We start from the raw sequence: 24363 nt of genomic DNA on the forward strand, positions 1-24363 counted from the left end.
ATATCTTGATTTTTTTTAAATGCTTAGAGTGACGTTTTAGCCTTTCTTAACAAGCACACAAGAAAAAAAGCTCACTTCTCAGAAAATCTGATTTATCTACACATTTCTGCACACCCTTCCCTCGGAGGCTGACCCACACACCCTACTTTTCAGCACTCTGGGATCAGGGCAGAGAGGGTCCTTGGTGGAAGAAAGATGTCTGATTCTTCCTATTGGTGATTTTTAAATAATTGTAATATATTATTGTGGTAAGTTGATGTTTTAACATGTTGAAAAAGCTTTTTCAAAAAATGTCATGCAGTGAGGTTCGTTGTAGAGTCGTGAGATTGCTCTTGCATGGTGGGAAATTATAGATCTATTCCGTGGAGTAACTGTGTTCAGACCAAAGGCTGGGCAACAGGTACATTGGGAATGTGACGTCTGGAAGCAAGGGAACAGGCAAAATGAGAAATTTTCAAAACATAAGGCAAATCTGGGAATGCAGAATCAAAATGAGTTCAAAGCCAGCCTGGCTTACATAGAAAATACCAGGCTATCCTCAGATACAGAGCAAGATCTGTCACACAGACACACACACACACACACACACACACACACACACACACACACACGGACTTCTAGGTACAAGTGCAACTAGAACTTCAAGAGAAATGTGTACATGTGTGTGAGAGTGTGAATGTGTGTGTGCCTCTGTGTGTGTGTGTGTGTGTGTGTGTGTGTGTGCGCGCGCGCACGCGCGCGCATGCGCGCGCACGCGCCTAGGAGAGTCGAGTAGAAAAAATATTTGGGGAAAGAATGCACTAAACCTTTTCCAGTTCAAAGATTTGGAAATTCCCTTGAGTCTCCAACATTATAAACACCCAGGAAAGCAAAACCATAGCACATCGAAAATCAAAGTGCTAAATTCCAGGAATAAAGAAAAAACAATCTCTGGTGTCTTCTGACCTAAAGGGATCCCAGATAAAAGAATGAAGACAGAGTTGACCATGGGCTTCTTGACAGAGCTTTGCAGGCCAGAAGACAATGGAAAAGCATCTTTAAAACGTTAAAAGGAAAGCAAAGGCACCAACATCTGAGTGCCATGTTCGTGAAATGTTCTTCAAGGGATGGAGGTCTGATAAAAGACATTCAGAAAGCAAAACTTGAATTTTTCATCATAGATCTGCTCTGCAAGAAGTCTTAAAGGCTGTTTAAATGGGATGGACGTGATACATGAAAACTGATCTATACATAGAATTGCAACCTTCCCAGGCATTTCTTGATGGTATTGAAAGACACATGAATATTTGGGTTAAGAACAGACAAAGGGCACTGGAGAGAAGGCTCAGCCTTACCAGTACACACTGACCCTGCAAACGACCCGAATTTGGTTCCCAGCACCCACATCAGGCAGCTCACAACAGTCAGTAACTTCAGCTTTGCAGGAATCCAATGTCGCACACACACAGAGAAAATAAATTCTTAAAAATAATAAAGTGGGTGCTTCTGTGAATATGGTTCCCTTTAATCTCCTATTGCCTTTGCTCTGATTTGTGACTGTTTCTGTTTCTTTTAAAGTGTTTTGTCCAGTTTATGTAGTACTGGACTCAAATCCAGAGCCTCATGCATGCTGAGTAAGAATAAGCACTGTCCTGACTGATCCACCGCCCAGCCCAAGACTACCTTATGAATGTAACTTCAAGAGTACTACAAATTACTATCAGTAGCATCCCAAAGTGCATTCATGCTTAAAAGTAAGAATCCAGAGCTGGGGAAAATTATTTTTTTAACTCTTTTTATTTGATCTTATTCTCTCCTGAAGGATTTGATAAATCTGAGGCTTAAAATCTGAAAACAAACCATCTGAAGAGAAGAAAAAAGCATTACTGAGACCCTCCCTCTTCAACTAGAAAAACTCGTAGTGCCATTTTTCCTGCATTCTGGAGTAAAGGTGACCCTGGATATGTTTTATTTTTGAGTGACAACAAAGAAAATCTGAGCAGGATGAAGCGGCATTGCCCATACCCACGCCCTCTGCAGTTTCCTGTCTTGAAACACTTCATTAAGAGTCTGGGCTCAAGGGCCTGACAATGGCATTCACGGCTGTGTAAGGCAATGGGACGGGCTCGCTGCGGCCAAGTTTCCTCTGAATGGAGCCATAACTGTGCTCTGCAGTGCTGAGGCCACACCCAAAGGCCGTGGTCCTCAGGTCTTGAATTCCTTCCCTGCTACAAACGTAGGGTGCCAGCCAAGGAAAACAGACTTCACTATGATTCGATGGGAAGAAGGCGGTGGCTGCCAACTGGGAGACCGTTGTGGAAAGATAATTTTTCCCCAAAAGAAATGGGCGGGACCTGCCGGGAAGGTGTACGCCCGGTATGAAAATTCATGAATCCCGGAGCTGGGATTTGGTGACCATTGCGAGATGATGAAGAAAGAGAGTAATGAGTAACATTGTCATAGACACAAGTCTCACGCTAAACGGCTAAAGACGGAAGACGTCTGCCGGACCTATGAATATAGCCAATAATGCTGGCACAGACAGGGCATCCAGGAGAGTCTGGGAGAGCCGGGCCTTACCTAGACGGACCTGCTGAATTTGCTGTGTCAGTTCTCATATCTGAGAGTATCTAGGGAGAAGGAAAGACTCGATTATGAATTTCGGGGAAGAATTAACTGAAGGCTGGATTGACAGGGAGAGGAAACGTGTGTGATGGCTTCTTCTGTGTTGTGGAGATTTGAAAAAGTGAGGGATGCCAGCCCCAGAAAGTCAGAAAGAGATCTGACTTTCAGAAAACAGATTTCACTGTTAGTGAAACAGCTGTTCACTTTTAGTGTATCTCTAAGGGAGGGTAGGTCCTGAAGCAGAGCAGAGACGAACATTCCACTACAGATTTATGACTCTCCACTCAAGAACTCTGTGTGTGTGTGTGTGTGTGTGTGTGTGTGTGTGTGTGTGTGTGTTATTTTGTTTATATTTTTCTTTGGTTTTCTTTTTAAAGACAGGGACTCATGTAGCCGCTGCTGGCCCATAACTCACTCTGTATATATGGCTTCTGACCTTCTAGCTTCTGACCTTCTAGCTCCTTGGGTACTGGGATTAGGGGCATGTGCTACCACACCCAGTGTATGCAGCGGTGGAGATGAAATTCAGCTTCCTGCATGGGAGGCTGGCACCCTACCAACAACTAAACTGTATTCCCAGCCCTAACTTCAAGTTTTAAAGAAGTGAAAAGTATTTCTTTTATTATATAATGAATTTCTCATCACTGGCAGACAAAATTCTACAGAGTTGCCACCAGGTAATGGAACCCAAGATAGAGGGTGTGTATAGTATGACTAACCTCCTTTTTAAAGGCGTAGGCCAAAGACCTCACATTATGAATGGACTGGGTCTGGGCTTCTACTTCTGGAGAAGCTCCTAGTAATGATTTTAAATGTACTCAATTACAAAAGAAACCAATTTTACTGAAATAGTGTTATCAAGATTTAGAGAGCAAATTCAAACCATAATAACATGTGTGCTTTTACTAATGGTATTAAATAATGAAATGGAACACAAGACCTAATAACTGTTATAACTCTGAGTAGCAATCAGTATAAATGATTTTTTTAAAGATATTTGAAATAATTTTTGCTATGATATGATAGCATCTCAGCCCCAGGCCTGTGACTACCTCTGACACCTGCTACTTACGTTCAGATTTTAGGAGCCACCACAGTACAGTCAGACATCTGAATGAATAAATATGTAAGTATTTTCCATCCAAGCTCCTAGATACTGAACATTTTCTCCACAGAACTGTGATATCCTGGGGAAGTAGGAATACATGAAGTGTTGTCAGATTTTTCATTGCTTACGAATGCAAGTTCAACCCCAGTATAGCACTGTAAGGTGCTCTCAGAACAGGGTTTGAAATGCAGGGCCCAGGAACCAGTTTGCCTGTGCTCGAATCTAAATGTGGACACCTCACAATGTGCGACCCAGAACAAATGACTTAAAACGTCAATGCCTCCGTGTCCAACAGATAAATGGGTGAATCTATGGGTAAGTGGGGGGATACATAGATGGATAGATAGATGAAGAACAGGTTGATACTTAATGGGTGAATGGATACGTGGATAGATATGTGGGTAGACGGGAAGATGGGTCAATGGATGCGTGCATGAAGGATGCTTGGATGGTTGTGTGGATGGAGACTAAGAAGAATGTTAAGTGGATGTGTGGAAATATATGTGGATAGGTTGTGCTTGGATGGATGGATAGATGGATGGATGGATGGATGGATGGATGATGGATGGATGGATGGATAAATGGATGGATGGATGGATGGATGGATGATGGATGGATGGATAAATGGATGGATGGATGGATGATGGATGGATGATGGATGGATGGATGAATGGATTCATGGGTGGATGGTTATATGGATAAGTGAGTGTATAAAAGGGCAGATAAACTGAAGGCTTTGAGGATAAATAAATGAATGAATGGTATAGTGCTATATGGATTTCAAGCGTCCTTACATATGAAGACAGAGATCCAACTATGCTGACTGAACAGCAAAAGTGATTGGATTCTTGGAAGTATGGATGCCATTGAGACACTAATCTTCAATCAGTGTGCATCCTGAATTACTACTTAGGCATAAGGAGCAATGATGTCCTGAATTATTTTATTATTTTTATTATTATTGTATTATATTATTATATTATATATTATTATATTATATTGTATTGTATTATATTTATTTTTTTATTATTATTAAGTAATGTTCACATAAACACAGCCACGGCAAAGCCTTCCTCAGCTGAGATCCTCTGGGCTGGGTGTAGGTCAACCGACACCATCTGTCCTGTCATCTTCTGCCCTATGATGCTTGTATGGTTGGTGCTTCACAGCCTTCCTCTGAATTAGAAAACATTTCTATCTCGTTGGCTTTCTGGTGCCACTTGGGCTTGGTGACTGATAGAAGACTAAGCAGAAATGGCTACCTTCCCCTGCAGAGGCAAAGCTAAGGGGATGGCTTTGAGGGCAGGTGCATAGCCTGAGAAAGCCCAGTGACCCCTCCTGGCCTCGCTTTTGTGGTCAGTGCTTCTGCTCCATTTCCATTTCTCCCTGGACTTCTCAACACCTGTCATCACCAGCTGACGACACATGGTGTCACTTTCCATTCTTGGCTTCCAGAGACTCCACTCTCCCTCTTCCATGGCTACTTTATCATCCTCTCCTTATAATTCCTCCATGGAGAGCTCCCCTCATAACCTTTATATCTTAGAGTGACTTAGGGTTTGGGATGACCTCTCACCTTTTTTTATTACACTGCTGGCTATAACGGACCACTCAGTTCCATGACTTCGGCTACATCCACAAGCCAAGGTGTTAATAATGCTCTTATGTGTGCACCCAGCTCTGACTAGTGGGCCTTAGATGCATATATCCGACAGGATATCTTTATTGAAAGCCTAAAGGGCAAAACTCAACTTCCCCCAGTTGATCTTAATCATGACATGGCTTAACCTGCGACACTAAAAACAGAGCCGGCCTTCATTTTCCTCCAGTCAGCCCTGCTTACTTCCACCCCAATTCCTAATGGCTGAGTACCCCAAACCTCCCCTGCATCTGTCCTGAATACCTCTAAGTGGTCTAAGCCATCATGACCTTTCTCCTGAGCCAGCCAACCATCATATTAGTATGCTTCCAGTTATTGTAACGAATGCATCAGTCAATCAGTTTATTGAGGGGGAAAGGTTCACCTCACTTGAAGTTTTAGAAGATCCAGTTCATGCCTGATAAGTCCTGTTGCCCTGAACCCACATTGTGATGAAATAACATAGCAGACCGTAAGTGTTGCCATCATGGTTGGAAAATAAAGGACAGGAGACTGATAGGTCCCACACCCTGAAGGTTCAACTACCTCTAACAAAACCACAGGTTGAAGGTCCAACCTTTACCACCCAGACCATCTGGAGGTACATTTATCCAAATCCTGGCTACAGTCCTACGATTCATTAATAATCCAGGATGCTCACAGTTCATTTTTTACCGTGATCTTTTCAAATTATAAATCAGGTTAGGCCATTCCTCCATTGTGATCCCAGGATATAATCTTAAACCATTTCCTATTACCCATAAGGCCCTGTAACCACTCTGACCTCATCCTGATCTAACCCTTTACCCTTTGCTGTGCTTTGTACACTGGCTTCCTTCATCTTCCTCTTCATTTATCAATAGTCCCAGAACTACTGTGCTTACTGCGCTTTGTCTAGAATTTTCTTCTCCTATACATTTTTATGCCTGACTTTTCTTATCATTTAGGCCTCCAACCACCTCAAAGATGTCTTCCCTGGCCACTCTGTTGAATGTCAGTCTTTCTCAAACTAGCCTAATTATTTTTGGGCTACTTGTTGCTGCTTGACATGAGCCCACAGATGTTCCTGTCAATCATCCATTTCCTTGGCTATACTTTAAGGTCAATCACACCTGCCCTGCATCCTATTCAACAATGCATTCTCATGGGCTGGACTCAACTGTCACAAACAGAAGTGGCCGGGGGATAATCACAGAATGACTGGTTGAATGAACACAGCTGGATTCTGTCATGATGTGGAGTTGTTAGGAGAATTCAACGGGATGATGTGTAACTTGTCTAAGACGTACTTTGCTGCATAAACAGTCCACAGTATCCAGCAGTAACTCAGTCTGTGTTAGTTCTTGTTTTTGCACTTAGGGGCTGTGTGTGTCCATGTATGTGTGCATGCGTGTATCTGAGGGTGTAGATGTGTTTGTGTATATATGTATATGTTTGTATGAAGGTGTGTGCAGGTGTTTGTGGAGGCTGGACAGCAACCTCAGGGGTTGTTCCTCAGGCAATTTTTGAGGCAGAATCTCCCACTAGCCTGGAATCCATCAATTTGGCTAGATTAACAAATCCAAACCCAGGGAACCACATGTCTCTGCCTCCCAAGTGCTGAAATTACAAGCTCCTGCCAGGGTGCCTAGATTTTTCACATGACTTCTGAGTATCAAACTCTGACGGTCAGTCTTACGTGTCAACACTGTAGCTGATCACCTCCCTAGCCCTGATAGTTAGATTGGGGGAGGAGAACAGGTATCTTCCTGGGATCTATGAGAACACGCTATAAGTACTTAAGAATAAGTAAAGATCATACTGGGGGGAGGGGAGAGGCCCAGCTGTGCTGACAACCTCCAGACTGCTGGAAACACTGGTCTAAGAAACACTCTAGAGTAAAATGATGTCTACATAAATTCAAATTAATTATTAATCCAACCCTCTATTATGACTGTAGTAAAGGCTTTGCTTGAGATATCCCTGCTGTTGGAAAGGGAGGGAACAAGATGAAACCCACAGGACAGGAGGAGCAGTGTCTGTGTTTGATGCTATAAGACCCAGTGTTCCACTTTAAAAGTCACCATTAAGTCACCTTGCAGGGCAATTTGCAAATGGCCTGGCCAGAATTGCTGCTGAACTTAAAATTGTGGTACAGGGGGAACACTGTTTTTGGATGTCCCTCAAACATCTCTGAGAACAAGGGAATCAATGTGGATTGATTGATGCCCACTGCAGACGGGGCCACATTCAAACAGGGCTAGAAGAGAGGTGGTCAAAATTCTGTTTCTCAACTGTCCTGACAGGGGTGACAGAGTCATGAAGGGAGATGGTTTAGCACACAGTGTGATATGAATGTGAGATGTCCCTCTACATCGTCACATGCTTGGACTCTTGGTTTTATGTGGTGGTGTTATTTTGTAGGACTGAGGAATCTTAAGGAGATGAATTCTCACTGAATAAGGTGGGTCACCAGGATGCTTCCAACATGGACCCACTTCCTGTCTCTGCTCTGTTTCCTCATTAGCACAGGTATGAACAAGCAACCTCATAATCACAATCCTCCCTTCATCTGGAGAGCCAGCCCCTCCACTCGGCCTTCTCCACCATGGTGGACTTAACTCAAACTGTGAGCCAACACAAACTCTCCTCTCTGATGCTCTTCCCTGCTAGGTATCTGGCCACAGAAACATGAAAAGTAATCAATAAATATGGTATATCTTGAATGAATGTGAAATTCATGCAGACATCTGGTATCTATAGATCTATCTCACAAAAAGGTTGTTACTGGACTAGCAAGATGCCTCAGCTGGAAGAGAGGCTTGCCACGAAGACGGATGTCAAGAGTTCAATCCCCAGGATATATTTGGCAGAAGGAGAGAGCTGATTCTCACAAGTGACCCTTTGACCTCCACCTGCACACCATGACAGATGCACACACAAAATCAATACATGTAAAAAAAAATCACCAAAAAAACCCAAACATCACATACCTTATTATCACTTTTTTGAAGTCCAGGACATGTTAACACCACAGTGACAATGTGATCTGGGGCTAATAAATTTACTGACCCACTAAAGGTGACTGGGGACCCATCCTGCCCATGGAAAGGACCTCTCGGGAGACTGTACTTAACCCTAGGCATCTCTGACTGCCCTGGTGTTAGGATCCTGGGGTCTGGAGACAGGGTATGAACCCTGTCAATCACATACAGCCATACAGTGTCCCCCAAAGCCACCAGGAGGCTAATATGAAAGATTTGAGGATCTGCTTCTAGTAAAAACGAGAGTCTGTTGAGCCCAGGCCTGAAGATTCATCTCTGCTGACGGCACTGGGAATGGATGTGTGCTCATCACAACACAGGATAACCCGAACTTCTGTGACTCTGCCAAGAACATCAGGATAAAATTACATCTACCCTATCCTAACATTGTGATCATTAAAGGTAAGCTCCAAAATACACACCAGTAAGTTGTTCTAACTCCTAGACACTGCCTTTACTCCTGGCTATTGACTCCCTGTGACGCTGACCTGACACTGGATCCCTCAGCACTGCCAGGACAGCAGCATCACCCTGCTGTTTGAACTATTTCAATCATTTTGAGGATTCTTAGGATAGAGATCCCGTGTCTCAGATTTGTGTCCCTTCCCTTTGGGGTTTACCAGAAAGTCTTCCTAATCTCATTGGGAAAAAAAAAAACATATTTGTCTGTTTAAGACAGGGTTTCACTATGTAGCTCTAAATGTCCCGGAACTCATTGTGTAGACTAGGCTAGCCTTAAACTCGTAGAGATCTGCCTGCCTCTGTTTCCTGAGAATGAAATTTAAAGGTATGACTCCCTTCATTGAATCAAATAAAAAGTAAGGGTTTTCTGTAGACTGGCTATAGCTAGGTATGTAAGATTTTAATTGCCCAATCAGTATGTTCAGGGACATAAAACACGAATGATGCATGTCTTTTTAACATTTATCATTCTTTTCCAAATAGTATTTCATCAGACACTGCTCCTGGATCTTTACAACCACAAAAGGCACAACTAAATGGCCTCCAAAAGATTAATGAATTAAATAGATACCCCCACAAAACCAGGCCCAATTATAAATAAGATGAATAACAATTGACATCCAGGGAAGAGAAATTTCCCTGAGAATTCCTTTCTTTTTTTCTTTTCCAGGTAAAAATTAACTGCCCGTGATGTCTGCTATTAGGAGTTCTAATCCTGATGCTGGCCTCCGAACTTATACTACTCAGACATCCAATGGGCCTTTGACAAGCCATAGATTGACATCACTAATCTGAAGAAATCCCTCATTTCGTTGTCTGATGTGATCCCCCAAAATTGTAAAGGACTTTATTGGACCTGATTTTCTCTTTTACAGTAGAAAAGACTGTGTACAGCTCTAGACTGTGTATAGCCCTTAAAGAAGAATGCTGCTTTTACATAGACAAAACAAGGATGATTAAAGAGAACATGAAAAGGTCAGAGGAGGTCTTGAGAAAAGACAGAGACAGAAAGAGAAAAATGAGAGCTTGTACAAGAATTGGTCTTCAGCCTCTCCAGGATTGTTAACTCTACTTCCTTCCATCTTGGGATCATCAATTGGGTTATTTTTGCTTATTTCCTTTGGTCCCTGGGCCTTAAATAGGCTAACTTTGTGAAACAACAGATAGATATAATCTGATAGCAAAATCTATTCAGATACATTATCATATGTCAATTATGGAGGACCACGAGACTCTAGATGAGGATGTTACTCTACCCAGAGTGTTCCCAAGTCCCATCTCCACCCAACCTAAAAGAGGGGACTTCTGCCCCTAGACCAAGCAGAGAGGGGCCACCCAGAACCCCCTCTGTCTGGCAATCTGAATTCTTGTTTGGGCTGCGAGGCTAAGCACTGCAGGGGAATATAAATAAAAGTTAAAAATATGTTTCTGGGTTCCCTGAGGGACAAGCCTGACTGCATAGGGGTTGATGTCAAAAATACCCCTCTCCAGGAAAAAGACATCGGGATGGGCATGGCCCTTATGCCTCACTGAACAATGACAGGAGGACTGGAGCCATTACAAGGTCCCCTTTAATTACTGGAGGTCAGACCTCTATCCCCGCCTTGGCAAGATTAGAATCGCCACAGCCCTTCTATACTTGGAGAAGGGAGGAGATGTCAGGGACAGCCCTGCTTATACACTGAAGGCCTAGAGTCTGCCATGAGCCTAGGATCAGCAATGGGCCTGACTTTCATGTCTGCTAACATGGAGTCTTGGGTCTCTATGGGAAAACGCTGAAACAGAGGGCTGTAGACTATTGTAAGCAGGCATCTTTTGTTGAGGTCTGCCAGCCTGAGTGGTCATAGACCTTGTGGATGGGCAGCCTTTGGCGGATAGTACCAAGTTAGATGGGGATGGGTGAATCATGGGCAGAGTCGTAGTGACCTGACCCCTGAGCCTTCACCCAGCTGATGCCCTGTTCTGGGGGATGTCTGTACTCACCCTGAACGCCTATGCTCCTGTGTTATCCCCTTCCCCACATCTTGCATTTTTGTGTTTATAATCCCCATGTTAAAGAGTAAAAATTATGATTCGATAAAAATAACACACACACACACACATACACACACACACACACATACACACACACACACACACACACATACACACACACACATATACACACACACAGTGTACCCCTGGTTCCGCTGACTTAGCTCCTGACAATCTAGTTTCTTGTTCTCAGAAATACTTTGAATTATAAAACATTATTGTGGTTTTTGTTGGTATGCTGGGAAAAATAATTTTTTGTTGATCTCATTTTGAACTTCAGAGTTTGTAGTGAGTTAAAATGTCCTTTAACATAATTGTGGGTCATATTTGTTTTCATATTGTAAAATGTTGCTTAATCTGTTGAACATTTTAAAAAACTGGATTCCTTTTTGAGAATTTCATATATGAACACTGTATTTGCATGGTTTTCTCCTTTCTCTCCTTCCTCCCACTTTCCTCAACTCCCCATGCTTTTGAAATGCATCTTATTATTTGGTTATTGTTTATATATGTATACATGTATAGGTATGTATGTTTATACAAATATTGATAAATAAAGTGCTTTTTTAATTAAAAAAATGTGGGGCCGAGGACATCCTAGAAGAAGCAGGTGTGGGCTGGAGAAATGGCTCAGAGGTTAAGAACGCATACACCTCTTGCAAAGGACGTTGTTCATATGTGAGCTCCAACCTCACCTCATCTCACACCCGTGAGGACGTCAGCTTGCACTGCCCACAGCGAGGGTTAAGTAGTATTTGGCAGTATCCTTTTCCTACTGAAGAAGGCAAACAGAATACAGTCCCAGCTCCTGATGTGTCTGCCCAGGAGCTGGCCCTGCCCCTCCCTGTTCACTTCCCTCTGTAGCCACACCTCTCTACCCTATGCTCCAGATTGAGGTGTGTATGATCAGCCTCCCACCCATCCTGCCTGCTCACAAGCTCCTCTGTCGGCCTGCAGCAGTTCCACCTTGTCGTCCTGCTAAGGACAAGCTTCCTGGGGAAAACCTTTAGTGACAAAAAACACTTCCTACCTTGTCCTAGCCCTCCCCCACCTCTGCCTGCACACAGAGTGCAAGTCCCTATTTTGTTTTGTTTTTTGTTTTCCACTGTGTGCAACAGTAACACGCCTTACCACACTGATAGCACCAGGTGAACTTCAGCGACCGAGGAGCTGACACATCCTCAGCTTCTCCCTCACACCCTCCTTTCATCCTGAGAGCTCTGGGAAGCTAGACTGTAGCCACCTTGTGTTGGCTTCCAGATGTGATGGGCACTAGAGGTCCCCTGCTAGAGATCAGGAGAAAGGAACAGAACTGTCTAAAGAAAAGCCAGCTAGCCATGACACTGTGGGTCCCTAAGAAGGTGGCTTCTCTCCAGAGGCCTTGTCCCCTCCCTGAGTTGCTGGAACTGACTTTTCTAATGTCCCCTCTCACCGAGGAGCTGTAGAGAGTCGTGATGTGTCAAGAAGCAGAACCAAACTTCACAAACTCCCTTTGATGAGTTGAACTCTGCAGTGATGACACTGCTCGTTGCCCTGGTTTCTGTCCTGCACTTTAATGGTTATCTTGGGAGCAAGGGTCCCCAGGCAGGGCCCGTGTGCCTCTGACCGGGATTGTCAGTCACTGTGCACTGTCTGCATTGTCATGTGATCCCTGTGAAGATGACAGTGAGGGGACATTATGTCCCGTGGCCTCCAAGAAGAAAGAATAAAAAAGAAAAAAAATCTGCCACTCCACGCCCACACTGGTCAGAAGACAGATTCAACACAGCACCAACAGGAAGGAACAGGAATGACAAAAGCAAGGCCACCTGGGAATGCTGGGAAAGACCCAAGAGCACCTCAGGATGAAGGTGAAGAGAAGGTTCATGAATGACAAGAATTCACAGAACCAGAAGACTTGAGTGTTTGTCCGGCCAACTAAATAGAGAGCATGAGTTCCAGGCCAGCCTAGGCTACAAAGTAAGTTCCAGGCCAGCCTGGGCTACAGAGTAAGTTCCAGGCCAGCCTGGGCTACAGAATCTAAGCCAGCCGAGCAGTGGTGGCACATGCCTTTAATCCCGGCACTTGGGAGGCAGAAGCAGGTGGATTTATGAGTTTGAGGCCAGCCTGGTCTACAGAGTGAGTTCCAGGACAGCCAGGGCTACACAGAGAAACCCTGTCTCGAAAAACAAAAAAATAAAAATAAAAATAAATAAATAAATAAATAAATAAATAAATAAATAAAATGAGCTTTTAGGCTAGCCTTGGCAATAGAGTATAGGCAAGCCTGGACTACAGAGTGAGTCCTTGGCTACAAAGTAAGTCCAGGCCTGCCTAGGCTATGTTGCAAAAAGAAGGGAAGGTAGAGAGTCGGGGAGGGGAAGGGTAAGAGGAAGAAGGGGGAAGAAGGGAAAGAAAATTTAAGAAACAAAGAAGAAAACAAGTCTCGTGCTAAGTAGAACTGGTAGAATTAATCATAGGCCAAACTAAATTAATACAAAATAGTTACATGATTCCTGCTCAGCTGTCCTGAAGGTATCTAACATGGGAAGATTCTCCAACCCAGAGACCTGTAAGGGGTGGCACCCCAGAGTCACTCAGCAGACAGCTTACACAGGCTTTAGCCACAAGAGTCTGACCTGGCTGGGATTCCAGGGTTCCCGGCAATGGAGGGAGTCTGGGTGAAGTCTAGAGATGCTGAGGGCAACCCTGGTTCAGCTGCTCCCATTCCAGTCTCTTCCACTTGAACCATCATTTTGGGCTGGGGTGTGATTTAGGGGTGGGCATAGCTTAGTGGTAGGGCGTGGCTTAGGGGTAGGGCGTGGCTTCAGTGGGTGTGGCTTCGGGTGTGGCTTCGGGTGTGGTGTAGCTTAGTGGTGGGTGTGGCTTAGGGGTGGGGCGTGGCTTAGTGGTAGACCCTGACAGGACCTTGGCTCTTAATCCCCACCCCCAGAGCCACAAGAAGAAAAGCAGCAAACAAACAAACAAACAGAAAGTAGGAATTACATTTTCAGCTCAGGGTACCATCTCTGCTTCTCCCAAATGTCCCTTCTTCCTGGACATTATCCACAAAACTATAACTGACCCAGCTGAATACAAATCTCAAACACCCTGTAGAGTGTTGTTTACAAATGAACCACTGGTTCTTGTTTCTCCATCACCCCTCTGTTGCAAAGATGAGTTTTCCAAAAACACCTGTCCTGTGATTCCCAAACTTTCTGTGCCCCAAACATGGCAGAAACACACACACACACACAAACACACACACACAGACAACATGAAAGAGGCCCAGTGCCTGGATCTGGGTGACATTTGTAATTCTAACCCTTTGGTAAGTGTTCACACCGCCCTCTCCTGACTAGAAAGCACCAGAAGGGGATTCACTCTGCACTAGCTTTTGTGTGTTTCATGAGAGGGATCCTGAATTGCTTTGCAGGTGCCCATGCTTCTTGGTGGGTGTGTGGGCCAGCCTGGGGCTCTGTGGGCCAGCCTGGGGCTCTCACACACCAACCTCAAGAGCCACCCAGGTGGCTCAGGTTGCCCTGAGCACGCCTGTGCTTAGGGTTTTAGGCATCTCCTCCACACCTGTATGGCTTGGTAGCCTAAGCAACTGTGCATCTGTGATGGGAGGCCTTCAAATGGGCTGCCTTCTGGAGCATGGAGAGGAATCTCAGTCATCAGGGTATGGCCTGCCCTCTTCACAACACCTGAGCTCTCCAACCCGCCAGTCATCCCAAGGTCCTGTCTGTCATCTCTTCTGCTTTTCAGCTGTGTAACTGGGGTTCTGCGGGAAAACCTAGAATGAAGAACAGGCAGAGCCTCACTCACTACAGAGTGTGTGGGGGTCCCTCACATCCACATATGACACTAGCTGGAGAGCCCCATTTGCGTACACTAACAATATATGCACTGATGCTTGTCATAAACTGAGTTTACACTACTAATAAATGAATCATAATGAGCCAAGCAAAAGAGGCGATTCTTCTCTGTAAATAACACTCCCTTCAATGAGCCAAACCCTGGGGCCAGCTCACTGAGGTGTCAGCGATGAACAAGGGTGGGATTGGGTATGTGTGTAGGAAACTGGTGCCAAGCCCAGCCCTGTCCACCCGAGGTTTCAGCATGAGACTGGCTTGGGTGAGGCTGGCTTCCAAACACAGAAGTAGCCAAGTTTGAATCCTAGGATGGAAGGGGAAGGAACTCCTGCCATGTGCCTAGGACATTTAGCTCAGAATTGTTCATCTCCAATGCCAGTTACTACATGTTTTAAAAATAGCTCATTCCGGACCTGGTAGTATACACCTCTGCAATCCCAGCACCAGGGAGGCAGAAGCAGAAGGCTTAAGAGTTCAAAGGCCGGTACCCACCACATAGTGAGTTTGAGGCCAGCCCAAGCTTTATTGAGACCTGACTCAAAACAAGAAAAGGGAAGAAAACTTTTTATCTCTGATATCATTAAGCTCAAAGAAATGTTTTTCAAACATGGACACAGTTGACCTTCCAAGTTGTCTGCAAAAGGGAGCAAAGTATCCAGACTGGTTTCTGAATACCACCTATCCTTTCTCTTCATAACCTAAGAAACCAGTAAGACAGATAACAGATAATAATCTGTTGAACGTCATGTGATCTCCTAAGGTCATGTGCTAATTAGTAGTGCTAATATCTAGAAACCAAATCTCTTCGCACCTTGTTGGTGGGGACACATCTGTACCTAGTGGGTCACTGAAGGTGCTTCATGGTACCTGCCTAGGACTTGGGGAGGTGGCGTCTATATTTAGATTGTTGGCATGCACCACTCTCTGAGTAAACACTGTTGGAGCTGCTTATGATGAGTGGACTTAGTTTTGCACAACTGGAGGAGAGCAGGTAGGCAAGAGAAGAGACAGAGATGTTATTTTAGTTTGGAAACCATTAAATATAATCGTGTGTGTGTGTGTGTGTGTGTGTGTGTGTGTGTGTGTGTGTGTGTGTGTTTAAGAAAGTGAGGGAGACTTAGGAGATGGAAAAATAACACATTCCAGCACATAATATGCTGTAGCCCTCTGTGTCCCACAATCCACGAAGATGCGATGAGACACCATAGGTCAATCAAAGCCAACAAGGCTGAAATGTGTGCTAAAGTGAAGGGATTAAAATACGATGCCTGACACTGTATAATGCATGGTGGGAGAAAAAAATCCTTGTGAGTATAAATTAGCTTTGCTGGTGAGTGTAAAAGCCTTCGTTTTGGTTATTTATGAAGCTTCGTTTTGAAGATTGCCTTCCCTGCAAATCAGAATTTGTCATGTGCAAATCTTGTAAAGACTGCAAGGCCGGTACATAATTAGCCTCAGAAAAAGTGTGACCAAACTGGGTGAGAAATAAAAAAACACCATGTAAAGGAAGGAAGGCCAGGCAAGGGAGGTCGGGGTGTGCTCGGGGGCGTGCTCAGGGGCGTGCTCGGGGCGTGGTCAACCGTGGTCAGGGTGTGGTTGGGCCGTAGGCGGGGTGTGGTCGGGGTGTGGTCGGGTCATGGAAACCTTCACTCTCAGTTTTCCTAACTTGGTGATATATGTTCAAAGTCTAGAGAGAAAGTAAAATTATGTAACAAGTGTTTCTCTTCTGCTGTTCAAACGGCTGCTATTGTTCCCAGATCAAAGAATTTGGTGATGAAGCGTTTACACTGTTCTAAGTAGGAAAACATATTGGAAGAACAGAGAGCGAGCAAGCTAGCGAGGAAGCAAGCTGGTAGAGGAAGAAAATAGGGAGTGGGGAGGAAGGACTGGCACTGTGGCTCTGCCCACGGTGAGGGCCTAAGGGTAAGGGGCTTCTTCCCTCAGTCTGGAGCACGCCTACACTTCCCGATGAGAATCCTACTCAAGCTCCGGTTGTATTTCCGCCCTGAAAATCAGAGGCGAGGTCCCGGTGCCACACATATGCCCTTCTGCCTAATCCAATATGTAATGTTCTGAAGTCATGTTTGAGTTTCCTGTACGGCACACACCACCCTCCCTCACAAAAGAAAGACTTGTTTTGAGGTCAGATGGTTCTCACCAAGACACCGAGAAAAATCCCCAGCTAACTGCTGTTGTTCAAACTTTGTTCCATCTCTGTCTCCAGGGATGGGAGCCTGGTGCCCACGGGGACCATTACATAGCAGTCTGTCCAGGCCTTCGCCTATGAGCCTGCTGAGATCATCCCTGGCAGGGTGGGGTGCAGGCCAGCCTTGGGTGTGAAAGCTTTGAGGGGAAAAACCCAGGAAGTGGTTGGATGACTCTGTGCTGGTACTTTGTTGAGTCAGACCTGGGATGGTTTCAGTGTGCAGAGAAGACACCATGCTGCCAGAGAGATGTCCATCCTGTCTGTTGTCCCTTGGGTATTCCTCAGGCCTCTGGACCTCTTCCTTCACTTTGACTGGGGAGTTAGTGCCTTCAAGCTCACTGTTCCGTCCTAGCCCAGGTACCTGACAAAGCAAGCTGCAGGGGTGCTAACAATACACTTGTGTCTGTATAGTTAGAGCCAGCATGGAGCAAGTTGGGAATCTGGTTCTTAGTTGTACAGAGCCTCCTACAACCTGAACATCTTCTGAATCAGTTGCCTTTCTTATCACTGTGGCAACTTAAAAAGAGGAACGGCTCTTTGGGACTCGTGGTTTGACAGAGTACAGAGTCTCAAGGAATTCACTGCTGAGGGAACAGAGGGTACAACTGGGACTCTTCACCTCTCCACTGACCAGCAGGCAGGAAGTGGGATCAGGTCATAAACCTCAAGACCCACCCCACCAGCAACCCACTTCCTCCAGATAACCTTCTCCTGAAGGCTCCATAATCCCCCCCCCCACACACACACACAGTACCACCAGCTGGAACAGGCGTGCAGATGCCTGAGGCACTTTCACATCCAAACTGTAACAAACTCCTTAATCAAGTCGTTGTCTGTACTCTGAGAAGCGCTGTGGAGCAAAAGTCTTAATCATGTCACGTGAGCAGAGTAGTTGCAGTATAAACTCATATGGAAAAGACATTGATAGACAGGAAGTCCTGCACAAAGCAAATTAAGGGTTTCTGGGAACTGAGCAGGCAGTAAGGTAGAAGGAAACAGGGGAGGGGGTGGGAAAAATGACTGTCTACTCCCTACCCATACATCCAAATAGACATTGCTGAAAAAAGAAAAAGAGAGTTAATTTCCCTACATCTAAGCCCCTTACAACCTTTCTGCATATGACTGTAGGACTGTCTGTGGTCTTTCTATACTGTAAATCTGGGTGTGATAATGCTTTTCAAACATTTCAACTTCAGGAAAGAATATATTCTTTTAATAAAAAACTACAGCCCAGAAGTCAAAGCATCCACACCCACCCTGCCATGCTGTTCATGTCTGTGGGTTTCAGTAATTATCCTTAAAAATAACCTGAGAGCAATTTCTTAGATTAATGGCCTCCAGTGAGGCTGACACCCTCAGAAGTTAGCAGAAGTTCTTACTCATTAGAGAACATGGAGTAAGTTTAAGGAGATGGAGAGGCCATGCTGGCATTAGCTGGGAAGATCTGCTGCCATCCCAACCCTCTGTGTAAGAGGGATGGATGAAGGAGGGTCAGAACACAAAGAGGGGACAGGGGATTCGAGACTGGAGTGGTGTGCTTTGTAAAGCAGAGGACAAAGGAGCCATGAGCCAGCAAGGGCAGATCTTTAATGACCAAGCTACAAAAGACCAGAAGGGGTGTTCTCTCTTGAAGCATGCAGAAGGAATGTGAGTCTCCTAAAAATCCAGTGCAGTGACACTCAGAAGCTCCATTCTTACAGGAGCAGTTTCCATGGCCAAGCTTCTGGTGACTTCTGCCACAGCTGCCTGATCTGACAGAGAGAGGGGGGGATATAGTAGCTCTAGGAACGGCTGCACAGTGAAGACACAGAGATTCCCAGCATAAATGTCAGGACAGACCTTGGGTTCTGGGCAGCTTCCTTCCACTGTGCCAACCTAAGAAAGTCAGCACAAAGAAAACACCATGTATTGTGGCTCAGATTCAGATATTGCAGGCTATGGTCACTTGTTCCATCTCTCTGGACCTATAAGGAGCAGGACAGCATGGCAGGATGAATATGGACAAGAAAAGCTGCTTGCCTCCTGTAGACTAGAGCAGAGAAAGAAGAAAGGAAGGAGGAAGAGGAAGAGGGAGGATGGGGAGGAGGAGAAGAAGAGGAGGAGGAAGAAAAGGAGGAGGGGGAGGCAGAGAAGAAGAGGAGGAAGAATAGGAGAGGGGGAGGAGGAGAGGGGAAGGAGGGGAGGAGGAGAAAGAGGAGGGAGAGGAGGAAAAGGAAGAGGGAGAGGAGGAAGAGAGGAGAAAGGGAGGGAGGAGAGAAGGGAAAACATTGAAAGTCACTGTTTCCATAAAGCACTGCATTTCTGCTTCACCAAGGAAGAACGGAAAGAAAGCGGAGCAGAAGGCTTTGTATGTACAATGACAGCACTGAGCCCAGGGCTGTTGGAGAGATGGCTCAGCAGTTAAGAGCACTGGCTTCTATCAGAGGACCTGGGTGTGATTCCCAGCACCCACACGGTGGCTCACAGCACCTGTAACTCCTTTTCCAGAGTATCTTATGCACTTTTCTGACCTCTACAGGGCCCAGGCACCCACATGGCAAACAGACATACAGGAAAGCAAAAGTTTCATATGATAAAAATAAATAAAGCTATAAAACATAAACAATAAAAATTTTTAAAAAGTAACAACATTGTAATCCATTACACGTAATAGTCTGGAATCTGAGCCTTCTGGGCAGGGTGGTACCTGCTGTCGCGGGGTGGCACAGGGGCGTACGCTAGGCAAGTGCACATATTCTGCATTTAGACGCAAGGCTGCTGGGAAGTCACATGCTGCCTTGACATAGGCCAGTGTCTAGAAACATCTGTCAATTTGCTGCATATTTGATTTTGATTTAAAATGTGGTCGCTACCCAGGCAGCAGTAGCTCGATGCTACCATTGTCTCAGACAACCCACCCTTCCCTCTCTCAACAGCCCTAATGGCCATGGTTTCAGAACTGCCTCAGCAAACCAGGAACTTAGCTCAGTGCTAGACACAAGCTCAGTGCTCACAAGAGCCAGGCCCTGGGTTTGCTCCTCAGCTCCAGAAAGCAAAACAAAGAAACTGCCCCGGGAGCTGGAGGGCTGCTCAGCAGTTAGAGCACTGGCGGCTCTTCCAGAGGACTCATGTTTGACTCCCAGCACCCGCCCATGTGAAAGCTCACAACTAGATCGCTAAGTCCAGGTCCTTGGAATCTGATGCCCTATTCTAACCTCTAGAGGCTCCTGCATGTGTGCGGTACAGACATACACTCACAATACACATAAAATAAATACTTAGTTTTTTAAATAAAGAACTTGAGTACTCCAGCCCACTGAATTTGAGGTAGAGAGAGAAGGAGAGAGAGGGAGGGAGGGAGGGAGAGAGAGATAGATAGATATAGATACAGGTATAGATATGGAATATAGGATAGGAAACCTGTACCTATTCCGCACTCCATCTCCAAGTATGCTACAGCCTTCTCAGAGCTGAGAACAAAACAATGCCCTTAAGAAGCAGTAAGTTATGTCCACAGGAAATGAGCAGAAGAGGTTTATTGTTGGAGCAAAGAGGAAGGCCTGTGGAGGTGGCAGGTCTTCCAACTCTGGTGGGAAAGAAAACAGAAATTAATATCCCATAGACTAAGTCTAATTGTTCTGTTACTAAATGAGGTCCTTTTGAAAGCAGAGGTCCTTTGAAATTCAAAATACAGTTTAAACTAAAAGCAGAAGTGTGTCCTTGGTGTTTGTGTGTGTACACGTGTATGTGCACATGTGTGTGCCTGTGTGTGTGTGCGCCTGTGCACATGTGTGCATGTGTGTGTGTGTGTGTGTGTGTGTGTGTGTGTGTGCACATGCATGAGATTTGAAGCCCCTTCTTGCTCATTTTTAAGAGATGGCAGTGTGAGTGTAGAAACTGATACATCTATTCACTGAGCATCTAAGTACATATTGTTTAAACTGTCAGATTCTAGTTTCTACAAAATAATCAAAATATGTTTTCCTATCCTCTTTCTTATCTGAACCACTAAAGGTTTAAGACCTAGAAAAGGCTGGCATGCCTTTACTCCCAGCACTTAGAATACTGGTAGGTAGATCTCTGCCAGTTTGATGCCAGCCTGGTCTACATAGCAAATTTTGGTCCAGCCTGGGCTATATAGTGAGACTATCTCAAAACAGACAAACTAAGTTAAAAGGGCTACCAGATACAAGCATTTGACCCCTCCCAATAGTGATCCCTTTTATCAGAGATTTAAACTACCCATGGTGGTAATCTCAGATTTCTGAAACTGCCTGCATCCCAAGGTAGATATTACATTCTGAGGACCCAAACACAAGAGATCTAACCTAGAAAATACAAATGCCCCAAACTTTGACTGTCTGTACTTTTATGTATCCAGAGGGCAAAATATCATACATAACCCCTGTAAGAAGAAAGGGCAGTGTGCTGATCAGAATCTCTGGACACTATGACAAATCCCTGGGAGACTATGAAAGGAAAAAGGGATGTGTTTGGTCCCTGGTCCCAGAGTATTCAGCTCTTCAAGGTGGGGAGGGGAGGGCAGAACACCCTGTCATAGAGGAAGCAGAAAGAACCTGTGCTCTGTGGCTGTCAGACCCCCAGCCTGTGGACCAGATCTTTACCCTCCTCATTCATCTTCTCTGGAAGGCCATGGTCAACACACCTAGAAGTTTACTCAACAAATATCCTAGATGGTTTTAAACCAACCAAGCTGACAATGGAGACTATGTATCTCAAGAAGAAACAGATTTCTTTGGGAGAGAGAACGACCTTACAAATATTACCCCATATATCCACTATCTGCTAATGTTCTTTCATGATTTATATCAAGACTCTGATCTGATCTTCTCTTCTTCCACAAAGTTATTCTGGTAAAATCACTGTGTTCCAGGCTGAGGCTATAACTCAGCGGTAGAATGTTGCCAGGCATGTATGAAGTCCTGAGTTTGATCTCCAGCCCAGACTCAATGAAGGAAAAAGGGGGAGGGCAGGGGGAGGGGAGGGAATGAAACAAACAAGCAAAGGAACACGACTATTTTTCCTCCAGAGCAGATGCCGAAAGCTCAGCACACTTTACTGGTACAGGTCTCCCGGACCTCTTTTCTTCTTCTTTGACACCGGATACACTATGTCACCTCTGGGGATCTACCTGGTTCTTTTCCACACCATGTGCCCCTTACTCTTCATTTGGACACTTGGCACTAGGTTGATTACCCTCCCCTGCCAAGTCCTCCCCAGCTTCCCTCAAGGAGCACCATGTTCCCCTTTGCAGTGTTCTGCTTTTGCCTGAGGTAGAACACATGAGAATAACACCACGGTCTCCGTGTGGAAACTGCCCACATCGCTGCTTGGGTGCTCCCCACTCAGCACACAGTTCACAGACCCTTCACAGTCTCTCGTCTCTTTCACTATTCCAAACAAGCTATCTTCACCCATGGTCCTCTCTGTTGCTTCCGGGTGTCTTCTCTCTTCTTTGTTTCTCTTTTTCTTATGATTTTTATTTTTTAATTATGTGTATTTGTGTGGGTATGTGTACATGAGTGCACTGCCTGTGGGGGCCAGAAGAGGGTGTCTGATCACCCTAAAGCTGGAGTTATTGGGGGGGCGGGGCTATGAGCCTCCTCATGTGCAACTTGAGTCTTCCACAAGAGTGGTGTGTCCCCTTACTCCCTGAGCCATCTCTCCAGTCCCTCTGCTTTATTTCTTGGTGTGCATCCTATCAAGGATTCCGTGTCCTTTGTTCATCTTATATATCTGGTTTAAGTCTGTGTCTGCTGGATCTTAAGCACATTTTGTGATGTTATTCACCAGCTACAATTGGCAAACAGTAAACACTCACCACACATTCAAAAAGCAGGTGACCACCATGTCGCTGCTCTTACGTTAAGAGTCCACTTCCTCTATCCGCTCCCGCCTTCTTCACTATCTGTTAGATACTAAGACAGAAATCACAGCTAATTTATGAGGTGAAGCACTACACAGATGACTATAGAGTTAGCCATGACTTTTCTAAGACTGATATCAAAACGAAATTGCAACCTAATCCGGGATGAATTTTTGTGATTCCCTAAGTAACGGGGCTTCATAGACCTTCCCACCAGCAAGTGGAATGAGAGACGGTATCCAGGGGTTGTTCTTGTAAAGCAAACTGCTTCGGTACTTGCTGTCAACAAGGCGAAACCAGAATCTCATAGCATAAACATCTATTGCAGCCATTAAACACCATGATCAGAACTGAGAGTCACACAAAGCTAAATAACTTAAATTCAGCTCCAAAGTAGACACAAGCAACCGGAAAAGGGGGCCATACATGATTATTTCCCCAAAGATATATCTTTTCAGAAACTCTAGTCCTGTTACTTGGCTGCAAGGGAGGGGAAAAAAAGCCGGAAAGCCAAATTTGAACCTTAACTAAAGGAATCCAATCAAAAACCAACAGAAAATAAGGCAGCTGAACAAGAAGGACACGCCACCTTGTGGGAACTGAGAGTATTGCACTGTCCTAGGTCTGAACTCCAGGGAGACCAGAGACTGAGGGAAAATGCTCACCACCTTTCTGTGTTTAAAACCACGTGTGGCGGTTTTAACATTTAGAACTGTCAGAACGCATTCTTAGAAATATATTCTGAACCGCTTTGATCAAAAAATAATGCAGCATGCTATTGTTTGAAATTAAAAGTTATCTTCTTTATCAAACACTCTTCTTTTCTCGTTTGTCTAAACTAAAGGTGTAGATATTTGAGGGGGAAATGCCTTCTAGTAATAAATAAAACCAATAACATCTATTCTGATGAAGCAGCCTTAAAGAGTAATGAGATGTTTCAAGGCCTATACAAACCTGTACCGACCCAGAGCTTAAATTTTAATTCATTCAAATGTCCTACATAATTTAATTAAATAAAAGGGGGTGGAAGAGATGGGTCAGCACATGCTGCTTACAAAAGGATCCAAGTTTGCTTCCTAACACCCTATCTAATGTCTTGTAACCATCCTAACTTCAGCTCCAGGAGATCTGGTGCCCCCTTGTGGCCTGTTCTCTCTCTCTCTCTCTCTCTCTCTCTCTCTCTCTCTCTCTCTCTCTCTTTCACACACACACAAATGCATGTGCAATTAAATTATTTAATAGTAAAAATAAAAAAGCATAATTTCCCCTCCAAAAAACTTAAAATAATATTCTAGGGGTTTCAAATGTCTTCGTTCTACATAAATTAATTTTGCTAGGTCACAACAAGAACTTAGAGAGGGATATGACAAAACCAAACACTTTTGCATGCTCCTTGGCATATGAAGTAAGGTTTCGAAGGTTACAAAACACAATCCACCTTTCTTACTGGAAGAACTGTCTGTGGCACCAAGCCTACAGTTCTAACGTTAGAATCATAATGTCTGATGCTGGAAAGTACCTCCAGATGAGGCAGACCAACCGATGACTCATTCTGTGAATCCTTAGG

This window comes from Arvicanthis niloticus, chromosome 9 (genome assembly GCF_011762505.2).
Source record: "Arvicanthis niloticus isolate mArvNil1 chromosome 9, mArvNil1.pat.X, whole genome shotgun sequence".
In the NCBI taxonomy this organism is placed as follows: Eukaryota; Metazoa; Chordata; class Mammalia; order Rodentia; family Muridae; genus Arvicanthis; species Arvicanthis niloticus.